General features: G+C 47.5%; 1 protein-coding gene across 3 annotated transcripts in view; it reads left to right on the top strand.

The window, feature by feature from the left end:
* SAP30BP (SAP30 binding protein) overlaps positions 1 to 14,423 on the top strand; it is a 37,235-nt gene that overhangs the window by 5,159 nt on the left and 17,653 nt on the right. The gene's annotated exons all lie outside the window — the stretch shown is intronic.

Below are 14,423 nucleotides of genomic sequence, written 5' to 3'. Positions count from 1 at the left end.
GTTAAGATCTCATGCCCCCGTCCCCTGCAAGTAGGCTTACTGTGCTATGCACTGGGCATCAGTATAACTGTGCTTGTTAAGAACGCGGTCTTTAGGAAACATTTCTCTTTCAAAGAGGAAGTCTTAATTCCATCACTCTAGGCCTGGGAAATACGGGCCGACTTTTGTGATTAAAAACTGCTTTGAAACCAACTGAAGCCTTCAAGGCAATGTAGTGAAACTCTAGAAAATGGTCCCAAATTGTAATCAAAATGGTAGTATGTCCAAAAATACAGTTCAAATTTGAACTGGTTCTGTGTTTGGATAGAACTGTGGCGACCATTGGAATAAACCCCGTGAAAAGTTGTGGATGATGCAGATAACACATTTCATCAGGAAAGGAAGTTTGGGCATCAGCATGCAGAAAGAAGAGAATATTGAGCCCTAGGCACAGCAAATGTCACTCCTTTCTGTGCCAAGTAAGGAACCCAGGCTTAACTCACGCAAGCACTATGAGCAGGAGGGTGGACGTGTGGCCTGGATCACAGGTGGCCATACCTCTGCTTGGGCTCGCAGAAGGAAAATGGCCAGTAGTAGCAGGAATCTTCTGTCTTAGTAGTCGGGAGTGTGTGGGCCTTAGAGCCCACGCGTGAAGTGAACCCGAGGAGCTGCCAGGTGCTGGGGCTTCAGTGTGAAGGGAACGGAGGCAAAAGGCTCAAAGGCCTCCTGGGGAAGTTGGCTGGAGAGAAAGGTGCAGGTACTTTACTGTCAGCCCTTCTGGAAAAAACAGCAAATCTCCTGGGAATGAGGAAGAACAGCCAGGGCTGGGGGTGAGGGGGACAGAATTGGGAAGTTTGTTGATGTGTCTTCTGCTCAGTCTTTCTTGGAACCACATGAGGGTTGGAAAGACACGTTTATACTTAACCCCTTGACTGATGTGCTTTATTGTATTTCATTCAGTCATTTGAACTTTTAGTCTGGTTGTAGAATGAAAAGCTTTCTGAGACAGTTTTTGTTCTTAGGGAGCCCTTGGAGAACAGGACAGAACCTACTCTCACAGTAACTTGACATAGTTCTTTTGGAGGCTGAGTGTGGAAGGGGTCAGACAGAGCTCTCCCGCTCAGAGATCCTCAAGTCCAAAAATCATGAGTGTTAGTGGCATCTCCAAGGACTAGAAACAGTCCCCAGCATGAGTCTTCTGTGCTCCCATGCCTTAGTCCTGGCATTGGCTTCCTCTCTTGCCCTGAACTGGCATCAGACTATCTTGAGGTAGTGGCCTAGACCTCAAACGCCTCCCAACCCTCCCTCTACTCCGGATCTTTTCTGGCGCATTTAATTGGCTTTTAACAATGTTTTTATCTTCCACATCTTGAATTTTGAATATTTCTGCCTTCGGTATGTGAAATTTCTAACAATAAGAATATGTCACCAAGATGGATTAGGGGTGTCATTTATTTTGGTTGTGAATGGATTGATGTCATAACTGTCTTTTCCACCAGATGGCACTCCTTCCTGCCTTGGCCTTTTTTTTTCTTTTTTCTTTTTTATTTATTTTGAGAGAGAGAGTGCAAGCGAGGGGGGCGGGGGCAAAGGGAGAAGGGGAGAGAGAATCCCAAGCAGATTCTGCACTCTCAGTGCGGAGCCCGACAAGGCCTTAACTATGAACTGTGAGGTCATAACCTGAGCTGAAATCAAGATTCAGATGCTTAACCGACTGAGCCACCAGGCACCCCAACTGCCTTGGCTTTTTAAAATCTGCTTTTGATTTTTTACTACAGCAGTTCTCAAAACATTTTGGTGCCTTTACACAATTAAAAGCTGAGGATCCCAAAGAGTATCACTTCATTTAAAATTGAGAAACATTTGGGGTGCCTGGGTGGCTCATTCGGTTAAGCGTCTGACTTCGGCTCAGGTCATGATCTCGTGGTCCATGAGTTCGAGCCCTACGTCAGGCTCTGTGACAACAGCTTGGAACCTGGATGGTGCTTTGGATTCTGTGTCTGCCCCTGTTTCTGCCCCTGCCTCACTCGTGCTCTCTCTCTCTCTCAAAAATAACATTTTTTTTTAACTTGAGAAAATTTTTAAGTATTTTTTAATGTTTATTTTTGAGAGATTAAATAACATTAAATTGTTTTTAATTGAGAAAATTTTTAAATATTTTTTTAATGTTTATTTTATTTTTTTTTTTAATTTTTTTTTTAACGTTTATTTATTTTTGAGACAGAGAGAGACAGAGCATGAACGGGGGAAGGTCAGAGAGAGGGAGACACAGAATCTGAAACAGGCTCCAGGCTCTGAGCTGTCAGCACAGAGCCCGACGCAGGGCTCGAACTCACGGACCGCGAGATCATGACCCGAGCTGAAGTCGGCCGCTTAACCGACTGAGCCACCCAGGCGCCCCTTTAATGTTTATTTTTGAGAGAGACAGAGACAGAGCGTGAGTGAGACAGGGGCAGAGAGAGAGGCAGACACAGAATCCAAAGCAGCATCCAGGCTCCGAGCTGTCAGCACAGAGCCTGATGCGGGGCTCGAACTCACAGACCGCGAGATCATGACCTGAGCCGAAGTGGGACACTTAACCAACTGAGCCATCCAGGCGCCCCTTAAATATTTTTTTGAGGTTTATTTATTTATTTTGAGAGACATAGAGTGAGCGGGGAAGGGACAGAGAGGAAGAGAGAGAATCCCAAGCAGGTTCCACACTGTCAGCACAGAGCCGGATGTGGGGCTCGAACTCACAAATTGTGAGATCGTGACTTGAGCCAAAACCAAGTTGGACGCTTAACTGAGCCACCCAGGTGCCCCAGATATTTATTATTTTAAAATAATTAAATCCATTACATGTTAATATAAGTCACATTTTAACAAAAAATATTGCTGAAACCAAAGAAACTGAAACTAAAAACACAAAGACAGGCATTGGGTCTCCTAAAGGTCTAACATCCAGTTTAACGGACAGCCAGCTAGGTTCTCTTAAGTGCTTCTGCATTCAGTCTATTGCAGTGCGTTGTTTTGGTTGAAGTAGTTGAAGAAAATCTGGCTTCACACACAGGGCATTAGAAAGAGGACAAGTATCTTAATAGCCCTTTAGGTGATTGTGAATCTTCTTCTTTGATACCAGATCAGAACTCAACAGGCAGTGGTTTCCTAAAAATTAGTTGCACTGTAGGATGTGAACCCTTCTCAGTGAACTTTCTGTCGTCTGCTTCATTAACCTCCACGGGTCTGCCTTGCACTCTCAGTGGCTCTTTTAGCCACACTGGTATTGCATCCTCTGGCACTGGTGACATGGAAAATGTTGGTTCACTGAGATCTACAGTGATGCATTTTGTCTTATAATATCCAAAAAATTATATTTGTTAATGACATTACCTATCTCATCAGACAAGCCATTAAGTTGGAAAGCTGTCTGCTCCCAGTGGGGATGTATACATTTTCTAAGATGCTAGTTTTTACTTGAGATCTTGAATTGCTTCATTTTTTTAGGAACCGTCTGCCAGTTACTCAAATCTGACTAAGCACCGTCATTCTTTCAAGTAAAAATGGCATTCTGTGAAGAAAGCAACTAGATCAGCTTGTAACTCCCTCACTTAAGTGCTTTTCCTTGAGGTAACCATTGGACCTCAGTGAGCAGCAGAGGTGTTTATGTGACCTCTCATGTCATCACACAAAATGCAAAAAAATAATAATAATTAAATTTGTACTCAAAGGTCAAGACTTAATAAGGCGAATCATTTTTACTGCTTCCCCAAGGCTATATGTATATATATATTTTTTAAACTGTATTTATTTTGAGAGAGAGGGAGAGAACCAGCGGGGAAGGGGCAGAGAGAGGGGACAGAGAATCCGAGGCGGGCTCTGCCCTGACAGCACGGAGCCCGATGTGGGGCTTGAACTCAGGAACCGTGAGGTCATGACCTGAGCCGAAGTCAGAGGCTTAACCGACTAAGCCACCCAGGCACCCCAGCACCAATGATATTTTTAAGTGAAATTGGCTTTTTTGGTAACTGAGTGTCCCTGTGGCCAAAACTCAGTGCAGCTGCCTTGATTTGTTCTAAAAGGCCAGCAGTTGCCCCCCATTGCTCCTGCCAGTGTAGAACAGTGAAAAAGGCAAGTGATGTCTTAGTACTAGGAAAGTAGTTTTGACCTTACAGACCTCCAGGGGTCCACAGATCAACTTTAAGAACCACTCTTCTTCAGAAGCCAGAATTTTGGGTCAGTCATACTAAGTAGTTGTTTGGTGACTATTTCCACTGCTCTGTAAGTGTCCAGTGAGCTGTCAGCCCTGCGGGACCTTGAGCTGCCGTGAGGGGGGTAGCGTATCCAGAGTAAGACAAGACAGCCCCTCTGGGGTGGAAGTTAAGGTTCTGGAGTCATAGACCTGAATCTGAATTCCAGCTCTCCTTGGAGAAGTCCCTTAACCTCAGAGTTTGCCACCTGGGAAATAGGCTTTTTTTTTTTTTAACATTTATTTTTTGAGAGAGAGAGAGTGTGAGGGAGGGGCAGAGAGAGGAGACAGAGAATCCGAAGCAGGCTCTGCACGGTCTACGCAGAGCCCAACACGGGGCTTGAACTCACAAACTGTGAGAGTGTGGCCTGAGCCGAAATCGAGAGTCAGTCGCTTAACCAACTGAGCCACGCAGGCGCCCCAAAAACAGGCATCTTCAGAAAATCTGCCTCATTCATTTTACGTGAGTTAACTGAGTAAACCTGAGTTGGTAATTAGCTTAATAGTGTCGGCATGTCCATGTTCAGGAGCGTTCGTTGCAGTGACCTATGCTTGCTTCCCAGGCTGGTCACCCTGTCATTGGGCTTGTGTGGGAATATCGAATTCCACATTTAGAAACTGGAATGCACTCAGAGGAGAGCAATCATGAAGGTGAGGGGACTGGAAACCACATCACATGAAAGGTTTAGGAGCTGGGAGAGGCAACCAGGGAGGAGCCTGCATTGTTATCTGTTGTTTGGAGGTCTGCTAGAGGGAGGGGAAGTGGAAGCCACGGGCTGAACTTGAAGCAACATACAGAAGAATTACAGGGACCGCGTTTGTCTTCACATAACGAAGAACTTTTTGTCATCTCTGACCAAACGTGGGCTAAGCTGCTTTTTAAGGTAGTGAGCTCCCTGTTTCTGGACCTTTTTCAAGACAAATTTTAAGAAAGCATTTGTCAAGAACGTCCTAAAGAAATTTGGGGGTTGGGGATTAGACTAACCCCCCAAACAGTTTCCTGGCTTGAGTATTACGGATAAGCCAAGTTGAGTGTTCCCTAACTTAATTGTCTGCCACCTTTAGAAGGTACAAGTGTAGAGTACAAAGACTGGAAATTGCCCTAATTTTTATCACTCTGATGTTTGGGGATACCTCTGAACGCAAAGTCCCATATTTGGGGGGTTGAGTAAGAAGTGATAACTCCCGGGGTGCCTGGGTGGCTCAGTCTCAGGTAAGCATCCAACTCTTGATCTCAGCTCAGGTCTTGATCTCAGGATCATGAGTTCAAGCCCCGTGTTGGGCTCTGTGCTGGGTGTAAAGCCTACTTAAAGAAGAAAAGAAATGATAACTCCAGACCCACCTCTAGAGAGAGCCTTTGGTCCTGATCCATCCACCTGAGGAGGAGGGATTGAGCTCTGGGTGGCTGAGTTTGCCCTTAACTAGAGACAAGATGGTGGCTGAGCATTCCACGGGAGGCAGAATGCTTCGACACTTCGGTTCCGTCATGTCTTTTCCTCTAACTTCAATTTTCTGGTCTTACCTCCTCAGTAAGCAACCCGACTCAGCCCGACTCAGATCTGACTACTCAACAGAAGGTGGCACTGCTGTCCTAGAAAAAGTCAGAGCGGAAGTGGCAGACCTCTGTTCAGCTCTTTAATGCAGGGACAGGGGTGCCAGATGGCTTAAGTGTTTCCTCCATCTGTTTGCCCTTGGCATATGGGCTTCCTTTTCCCACTCTCCTTTGTCTGTGTTCTACCTCGGTTGCCCTGGAACGTTTTCCCTTGTTTATTTTTTTCCCCACTCCCACAGTTCCTGTGGATGAAGGTATTTCCACTGGCTTACTGTCTCTGACACACCCTTCCTTTGAAAACAAACACGGGCATTGATGACCTGGCACGGGAAAGCTGGAGCGGCCCGTTGCCAGCTAACTGGGAGGGCTGGCTTCGCTATGTGGGGTGGGAATGCCGGCCTCCCTGAGGTGTTGCAGTCCCAGCTTTGACCCAGGGAAGGAATCCTCTTGGCCCAAAGAGCAAACATCTGTCAAAACAAAATAGCCTCTCTGGGTCAAGAAGGTGGCATCGGGTGGGGGAGAAATGGTTCCGGCATTTTTTAAAAGATGTGCATGCATAATCCTAGTTAAGACAAAACATTTTTAAGATTCTTGGACCCCGAAATTAGTGCAGAAATGTGAGTTCACACCTTCGAGCCAGGCTAGTGGACTTGGACTCAGAAGACCTGGGTCGAGCACAGGCTTGGCTTCCTTCCAGCTGTGGGACCACAGGCACATAGCTTCGGCTGCCCTCGGCTCATCTCTGATGCCCGCTTTACCAGGTGATGGGATAGCTGCAAGAAAGGATGCATAAGGCCGTGTTTTTCACAATCTAAAATGCAGTTGTTGGCACTCCTTGGCCTTTTAGGCAAAACTGAGTCGGGTCAGATGTCCTCATCCCGTATGTCAGAAGTTGTCACATTTTCTCAGTTCGTAGCACCCTTGGCGTCTCAGGAATTTTTCACAGAACTCCTAGGCCAGGGGTGCCCCGCTGGCTCAGTCAGTGGAGCGTGTGATTCTTGATCTCTGGTTTATGAGTTCAAGCCCCATGTTGGGTGTAGACATTACTTATAAATAAATCTTTAAAAAAGAAAGAAAGAAAGAAAGAACGAACTCATAGGCCAAAAGAAATACCTAACAATTAGCTCTAGAGAATCAACACGACAATCCTCAGAATTTGATAGCCACTTGAAAAAATACACATGAATTTGTGTGGTATCTGATAGATGTTGAGTAATGCTGTGTTTTCCTTGAAATTTCATGTTGTGTGCACCTTTGTGAATTTCCTGTAGCTCCCTGGGGGTGCCTTGATGGCAGTTTAGGGACTGTGTTGGTAGATCGTCTCTGAGTTCCAGAGCAAAGGGACTTGATGAGTCCTTACTTACCCTCCCCAGAGACCTTGGCTCGGCCAAGTAAGTGGGTCTCACCTTTGGTGACTGTACATAACACACTTGAATTCCTTTAAGAAGGTCAAGTGTCTCAGTTGCCAAGTGTTATTAATTGGCTTGCAGTCTAGAGGAAGGATTTGCTTTGGGGTAGAGCTGGCTCCGTAATCTCCCGCTGCTTCTCTTCTCCAGCCTCTCCCCCTACCCAGCATTGTTACTGATCTTTGCAAGTTTCAGAATGCTACGCCTGCGGACTGAAAACTGCCCAGGGAGCTTGTTTCCGACGAATTCGTTACAGACCACTGATTTTTTTTCGGAGAACTTTCAGGAACCTGCTGGCAGTTGCACGTGGGCAGCGCTTCTGGTTGAAACCCTCGATTCTCTGTATCAACCATGTAAGGAAAGAGGCTCTGGAACATGTGCCAGCTTCTTCAGGACTGCCACAGCACACGTTTTCCCATTTGGGCTTTGAGCGTGTTCACTCTACCTCCAGGACTTTGAAATCAGAGAGGGAGATGCTCAGGCTTTTCATAAGCAAGCAACATAGGGTTCTGTTCATCATGAAGGACACCCAGAGGGGCAGGTTGTATGGTGTGGTTAAGGATCCACGAGTCCCTTTGTAGCCTTCACGCGTGGGTCATCGTGTGCCTTTGCTGGGTGAGCTCTGGGAGAACCCACACTTGTGGAATGGTCTACTGAGAATTATTTTTCGGGATGGTACACCGAAGGTTATCTGTTAGAGCATAAACTTGGGCTTTTTCTTAGAGTTCTTTGACTTGGAAAGAATTGCATGGTACTGTTTTTCTGGTGGTTACCTTATCAGGGGTTTGTTTTGATTTTATTGTCAAATTATTATAATAGCAAGAATTGAATATTTTGAAAAAAAAGTCATCTAATTCCACAGTCCTCTAACAGGTGTCCCATTTTCCTTCTTCCATCTTTTTGTTTGTCCGTATGATAGCGTACATATATTTCTATCTGAATATTAAATGTTTTCTGTGTTGTTACGGTCTGAGCAATTATAATAGCAGGACATAACTGAAAAATGAAAAGCTAAACACTTAGGGGTGCCTGCGTGGCTCAGGTGGTTGAGCGTCCAACTCACAGTGCAGCTCAGGTCATGATCTCATGGTTCCGTGGGTTCGAGCCCTATGTCAGGCTCTGTGCTGACAGCTTGGAGCTTGCTTGAGATTCTCTCTTCCTCTCTGTCTCTGCCTCTCCCCTACTTGTGCTGTCTCTGTCTCTCCCAAATAAATACATACATACATAAATACTTTGAAAATTAAAAAAAAAAAAAAAAAACAAAACTAAACACTTAAAGGGTCACCTAGATGGCTCAGTCAGTTAAGCTGCCGACTCTTGATTTTAGCTCAGGTCATGATCTCACAGTCAGTTTGTAAGTTTGAGCCCCCATGGGGCTGTGTGCTCACAGCGTGGAGCTAGCTTCAGATCTTCTGTCTCCCTCTCTCTGCCCCTCCCCTGCTCATATGCGCATGCTTTCTCTCTCAAAAATAAATATTTTTTAAAAAACCCTTTTTAAAAAAGCTAACCACTTAAAAATTGTGTGGGATGTGAGTTATATCTCAGTGAAACTGCTACAAGAAAAAGGGTTTTGTTTTTTTGTAATTTTCTAAATACCTTTAAACGGGAATAGTAAGGAAAGGTTGAGATCCACCAACTTTTTTTCTAGAAGTGAGACCAGGCATTAAAACACTCTTTTTTTTTTTAAGCTTATTTACTTCTGAGAGAGAGAGAGCAAGAGAGAGACAGAGTGTGAGTGGGTGAGGGGCAGAGAAAGAATCCGAAGCAGGCTCCATTCTCTGAGCTCTTAGCACAGAGCCCGACGCAGGGCTCGAACTCCAGAACCACGAGATCATGATCTGAGCCAAAGTCGGTAGCTTAACCGACTGAGCCACCCAGGGACCCCTACACTTTTTTTTTTTTTTTTTTATGTTTACTTATTTATTTTGAGAGAGCACGAGCAGGGGAGGAGCAGAGAGGATCCCAAGCAGGCCCCACGCGGAGCCTGACGTAGGGCTTGATTTCACGACTGAGATCACAACCCGATCCAATATCAAAAGTTGGACATTCAACTGACTGAGCCACCCAGGCACCCCATCAGCCCGCTTTTTCACATCAATTCCCGTGGAGCTAGATAGAATAAAATCAGAGATAGTACATTAGAGTAGCAATAAAAGTATTTGTAGCTATTGAATAAAATACCATGTAAGCGGTTTCTTTCCAGTTAGACTCTGGTGGACGGAATACATGCCGTGCTCTTTACGTGGGTCAGAAGGAATAATGAGTTCCCATTACAGTCGTCACGATTGTTCACCCAGTATGGGATGAGGGCTTAGTGGTAGTCAGGATTTGGTAGCATTCCTTCTGTCAGCACCCAGGAAGTCCCTAGGCTAAGGACAAGGGTGGTGGCACCCACTTGGTTGTATGATTAAGTTTTCAGGACCAGTTGTTCCATTCAGATCAACTCAGACATTACTCACTGGAGCAGTAGGGCCTCTGGAGCTGTTGGCCCTGATCGTTATAGTTAAAAGGTAATACCTTCTGGCTGTCTTCCCCTTAAGTTGAGAGCTTAACACTTCGTTTGCCCTGTGACCTGCTGCAGAGTCATCCCTGAAGAGGTCTTTTTCCTTCTTGGTCTTTGATGTTGGCTTCCCCGGTGGTTGAACCAGAGGCTTCCTAGAAACTGTCATTATCTGCTGCCTCTTAGTCGAGAAGGAGATCAGAAGTTGGGAAGCAGTTATAACTAGGCTTTAGAGTCAGATAGACTTGGGTCTGGGTCCCAGCATTGCCACTTCCTGGGCAAGAAGCTGCTTTGTTGTGCTTTGCCTCGGTTTAGTCATCTGTAAGATGGGAATAATAACATCTGCCTCGTGGGGTTACTGGGAGTTTTGGATAACGTATGTTAGTTTTTAGTGAGTTCTCTTGTTTAGGGTGTGTGAACGAGAATGTCTACTTGGTCCCTCCATCTTGGTTTTGTCATCCTACCTTCTCCCGCGTTCTGCCTCCCACATGTACCCCATAACGCTTTTGAGTGCTGATTAGAAAAAAAAGTTACAGCATGACTCACCCAGGACCAGAGAAGGAAATGGCCCTTGACCATTGCTGGATTGGGAGCCATCCACTCTTCTTGCTGGAAGTTGTAATGTGACCTCTGAACTGCTGAGAATGCTCAAGCCTTCTTAACATTTCACGTTTCCTCGTTCTCGTCCCGATGAATGGCCAGATGGCCTTCTTTAATCAGGCTAGGGTCGCCCTCGCGCAGGTGGGAGACAACAGGATTTCCATGCTGAGGAGAACACCCCCCAGTACACGCTCCCAGCCGGGGTCTGTGGTTCTAAGTGGGGACCTGATATAAGAAGCAGACGCGACTGAGGTTGGGAGAGGGGGAGGGTGCACGCTATGGAAGTAGCTCTTTTGTTGTCCAGACTGAAAGAATTCCAAGCTACGTCCTGTGTCGAGCTGCCTTCCAAAGAAGGCCGGGCTGCGTCTTAAGCTGAACACTGCTGGTGGAAAGGGAATCGCTGCAAGTGATCTCCGGCAGAGGGGAACGGCCGTTAGTCTCCCTCTGCCCTCCCCTCCCCTCTTGGCTCCACCGAACTGCCAGCAGGGCCCTCTTGACTGCACTCGCTCCTAGTCACCTGAGGATCAGACTCCCAGCAGCCTCACCCCGCTCCTTGTGGTTCTGCAGCCGGGGCCTGCGCATGCCCGGTCGGCCCGCCTTCGGCCATGCAAGCCCCGGCGTCGTTCTCCCCTCCGGGCCCACATGCCATGGATTACTAACCAAGGTGTGGCTGGGTGCCTCCTTCCCTAGTCAAGATTTATCTTTTTGAAAAATTCTCTGATGCAGAAAGCAAGCTGCCCGCCCTTCCCTTCGGGATCCAGCACTTCCCACCTTCCTTCTGGGTTCTGATCCTTGTCTCCTGAAATACTGCCGTGCAATTTCTGGGTTCGGTGTTCGGTAGAATTTTGCTCATTTGCATTCCTAACTTTGGAGTTAGGTACATTTTTTCTAAGCAGTGCCTGAAAGATACTGGCTTTCCTTTTAGCCCCGTAGATGGTTCATTCCTGTTCCTGCCAGTGTGTGGATGGAGACCAGTTTGCATTTCTAATCTCCTGGCTTTCTGATATCTCAGTAACTTTTGCCTTATATCTTAATCTCACACCTCAGTTTGGTGGCTGACCTCTCAAGCAGGATAGTGCTGTTGTGATTTGGTGGCCGTGGTATGTGTCACAAAGACTTCACTTTTCTGTCCCCAGCCTCACAAAGCTGTTTCCCTTTGTCTTGGCTGGCTCCAAATCCTCCCACCCCTGCCCCCAGATAACAACCTGAAGCACAGAGACACCGTTTTTGTGGAAAACCTTTCAGAAAAAAGTGCACCCTGGCCCACCACTGAAGGCTTAATTCAAAGTCTTGATGTGAGGTGACCTCTGTGCCTAAGCACAAGCCTACCCAGACACCCTAGGTGTTAAGAGAGGAATGGAATGGCCCTCTCTGAACATCTTCTGCGACTTTCAACAAACCCAGAATCTTCACGTCTTGACTCAAATGTGAGATTACACTTGGGATAGTCCGATAACAAAGGCTCCCCTTTGGAGATGGCTGCTGGCCAGAGCCTCGCGTTGACATCGAAGTCTGGTTGGTTCCACGTGGCCGAGCGTCGCACCACACAGCAGTGTCGGCTTTGTTGAGCTCGGTGTTTCGGAAGAAACCGTTCCCTCTTTTCTTCAGTCTACGAGGCCAGTTCTAGGGCTGGCTTCATTTGTCTGAGCGGGTGCCTCTTTCACCCTTTCCTGTAGAAACTTCTGCTTGGGGAACTGAGTCTTTCCCATCGGTGAGCTGGGGGTGAAGGTGAGTCTGTTGGATCCAAAGTGACCCCGCCAACTTGCGCCCATTTTCCTGATAAATTGAGTGTCTCCATCCCCAGGTAGGCAGTGTGCCGTGGCAGTGACCCAGTCCTGGCCAACAGGATACAACTAAAGGAAACGTGCTGGCGACCGGCTTTCTCGAAGGCTCCCCTGTGTGCGGTGTGGGGTAAAACAGGGCACGGACGCTGGGCATCCGTGCCATGGAGGGCTATCTCCTTGCAGCGCGGGGCTCGGTGACTTCTGCTGAGCCCGGGGATTACTGACAGCCCTCAGCACGCCCCACCCTTGTCTGTCAAACCACTGTAACTTTTTTCCTGCAGCTTGGAGGTGTTTTGACAAAAGTTCCAGCGTTGCTGCTTTCTCGGCACCTGAGCTGACTCCCACGCGTGTGTCAGTTTGATGCCGTCAGGGGGGCTTCCTGGGCCCACTAGTCGTATCTGAAGCCGCAGCGTTGTCCACTCACACTTCATGGGGCTGTGATGACAGTGAAGTGATGTTTCGTTGAAGTACTTAGCGGAACACCCAGGATTTCTCCCCAAGATCGGGTTGTGTTCACATCGTATCCCCAGTGTTTGGCCCGTTGCCTGGTACGTAATAAAGGCTCAATCGATTATTTGTGGAACAAATAAACGGACTAACTCTACAGTAATTCTGTCTTTTGTTTCAGGATTGGGAGTGACAAGCTAGATTTAAGGGTTTTTTAATTCAGTATTGATGCCCCCACCACCTTCTTCCTTCTGCCTGTCATCAGCCTTGTATCACACGTCTGGCCCCTTCTTAGTTCCTGTCCCACTGCCTCCCTTTCCGACATTGAGTTGCACGTTGGAGCTGACTGGGGCCTAACTGGAGTCTAGGGGGAGAGCACTGCAGCTGAAGGTGACTGTGAAACACCTAACCTGGGCTGAAAAACGGACCACTGGCCACTTAGAAAGGAGAGTATGTCTTTGTACCTGTGTGTGTGTGCGCGCACGCGCGCACACGCACGTTTCATCAGTGTTTGTGCACCTGTTGTGGGCAGGGCATTAACCTGCAGGTGCTAGGGACACAGTGATAACTAAGACAGTGAGTAAGAGCCCAGAATAGAGCAAGGTCCTCATTGGCCCGGTGCGGGTGGGGCAGATAAAGGCTTCCTTGAGCCGAGGACTGAGGTCTGAATAGGGCTTACTTTCAGCAACAGTGGGGAGGAGGTGTTCCAGGGAGGGCCTTTACCTGGGCCCTGCTCCGGCTCTGTGCTAGGAGGAGAAGGAGGCTGAAAGGGCCTGTTGGGAGTCTCCCAGGGCCTCAGGCCACAGTAAGGAAACTTTTTTTTTTTTAAGTTTTATTTATTCTGAGACAGAGAGAGGCAGAGAAAGAGAAGGAGGGAGAGAGGTTCCCAAGCAGGCTCTGCACTCTCAGTGCAGAGCCTGACACGGGGCTCGAACTCGTGAACCATGAGATCATGACCTAACCCGAAATCAAGAGTCAGGCTTAACTGACTGAACCACCCAGGCGCCCCAGTGAGGAGTCATTTTTAAGTGAGATCTCACTAAGACTTAATAACTACTTGGGAAGTGCCAGGTCTGAGAGAAGAGAAGATTTAGAAGGCGTTGTTTTATTAATCTGTCTCCCCAGCTGCCACCTGCTTTTAAGATGTAGGATTACATCATCTATCAGAAAACGTAGTCCGTAGTGTTCTTCCCCCAGCAGCACGGAGAGACTGCCCTCTGCCCTCTGTTCAGAGTACTTCCTCTGTGCCTGATGCTTCCAAAGCTGGGGCAAAAAAAGCAACATTTAGATTTGGCAGAATCCAGCTGCTGGAGGCCACATTGCTTTGTCTCCAGTTGGACGCTGGACCTTTGAGCGTGCTTTGTGGGGCTGGCTCGGGAAGGATTGATGAAGTGTTGTTGGCTGTAAATAAACCTCCATTCTCTCTACCAGGATCTGGTACTTCTCTGCTGAGCAAATCCTCCCAGCTCAAATGGCAGCTTATCCCGTGTCATGGAGCCATATTGTTTCTACTTCCTTCCTCTGCTCCAGTCATAGTTTCTGGATGGCTGGACTTTTTTGTATTCTCTGCAGGGGAACCACATTCCAGACTCTACAGTCCCTGAGAACGAGGCCCCTGTTGTGGCTGCTGCGTTCTTACAGGTCTCAGACATAATTGATTAAGGAACCAAAATTGGCAGGTTCAGATCATTGTTCTTCGGGGCCATCCCTGGCCGGTCAAGGCCACTTCATGTCCTGCGCCCTAGGGAGGCTTTAGGCTCAGGTGAAGCCTGGGGAGGCTGGATGGGTGTGGACAGTCGGGAGGTGAGGCCTTGCCTCAGCATTTGTTTCTTTGACCAGCTCAGCCCTCCTTTCGTGCCTTTCCCGTGGTCTCACTTGGCTTCTTCAGAAGCTGTGCATTTTGTTTCATTTTCCTTTTTGTCTTAAT

The sequence above is a fragment of the Panthera uncia genome, chromosome E1 (genome assembly GCF_023721935.1).
Source record: "Panthera uncia isolate 11264 chromosome E1, Puncia_PCG_1.0, whole genome shotgun sequence".
NCBI lineage: Eukaryota > Metazoa > Chordata > Mammalia > Carnivora > Felidae > Panthera > Panthera uncia.
This window is presented reverse-complemented; position numbering and strand designations above follow the sequence as displayed.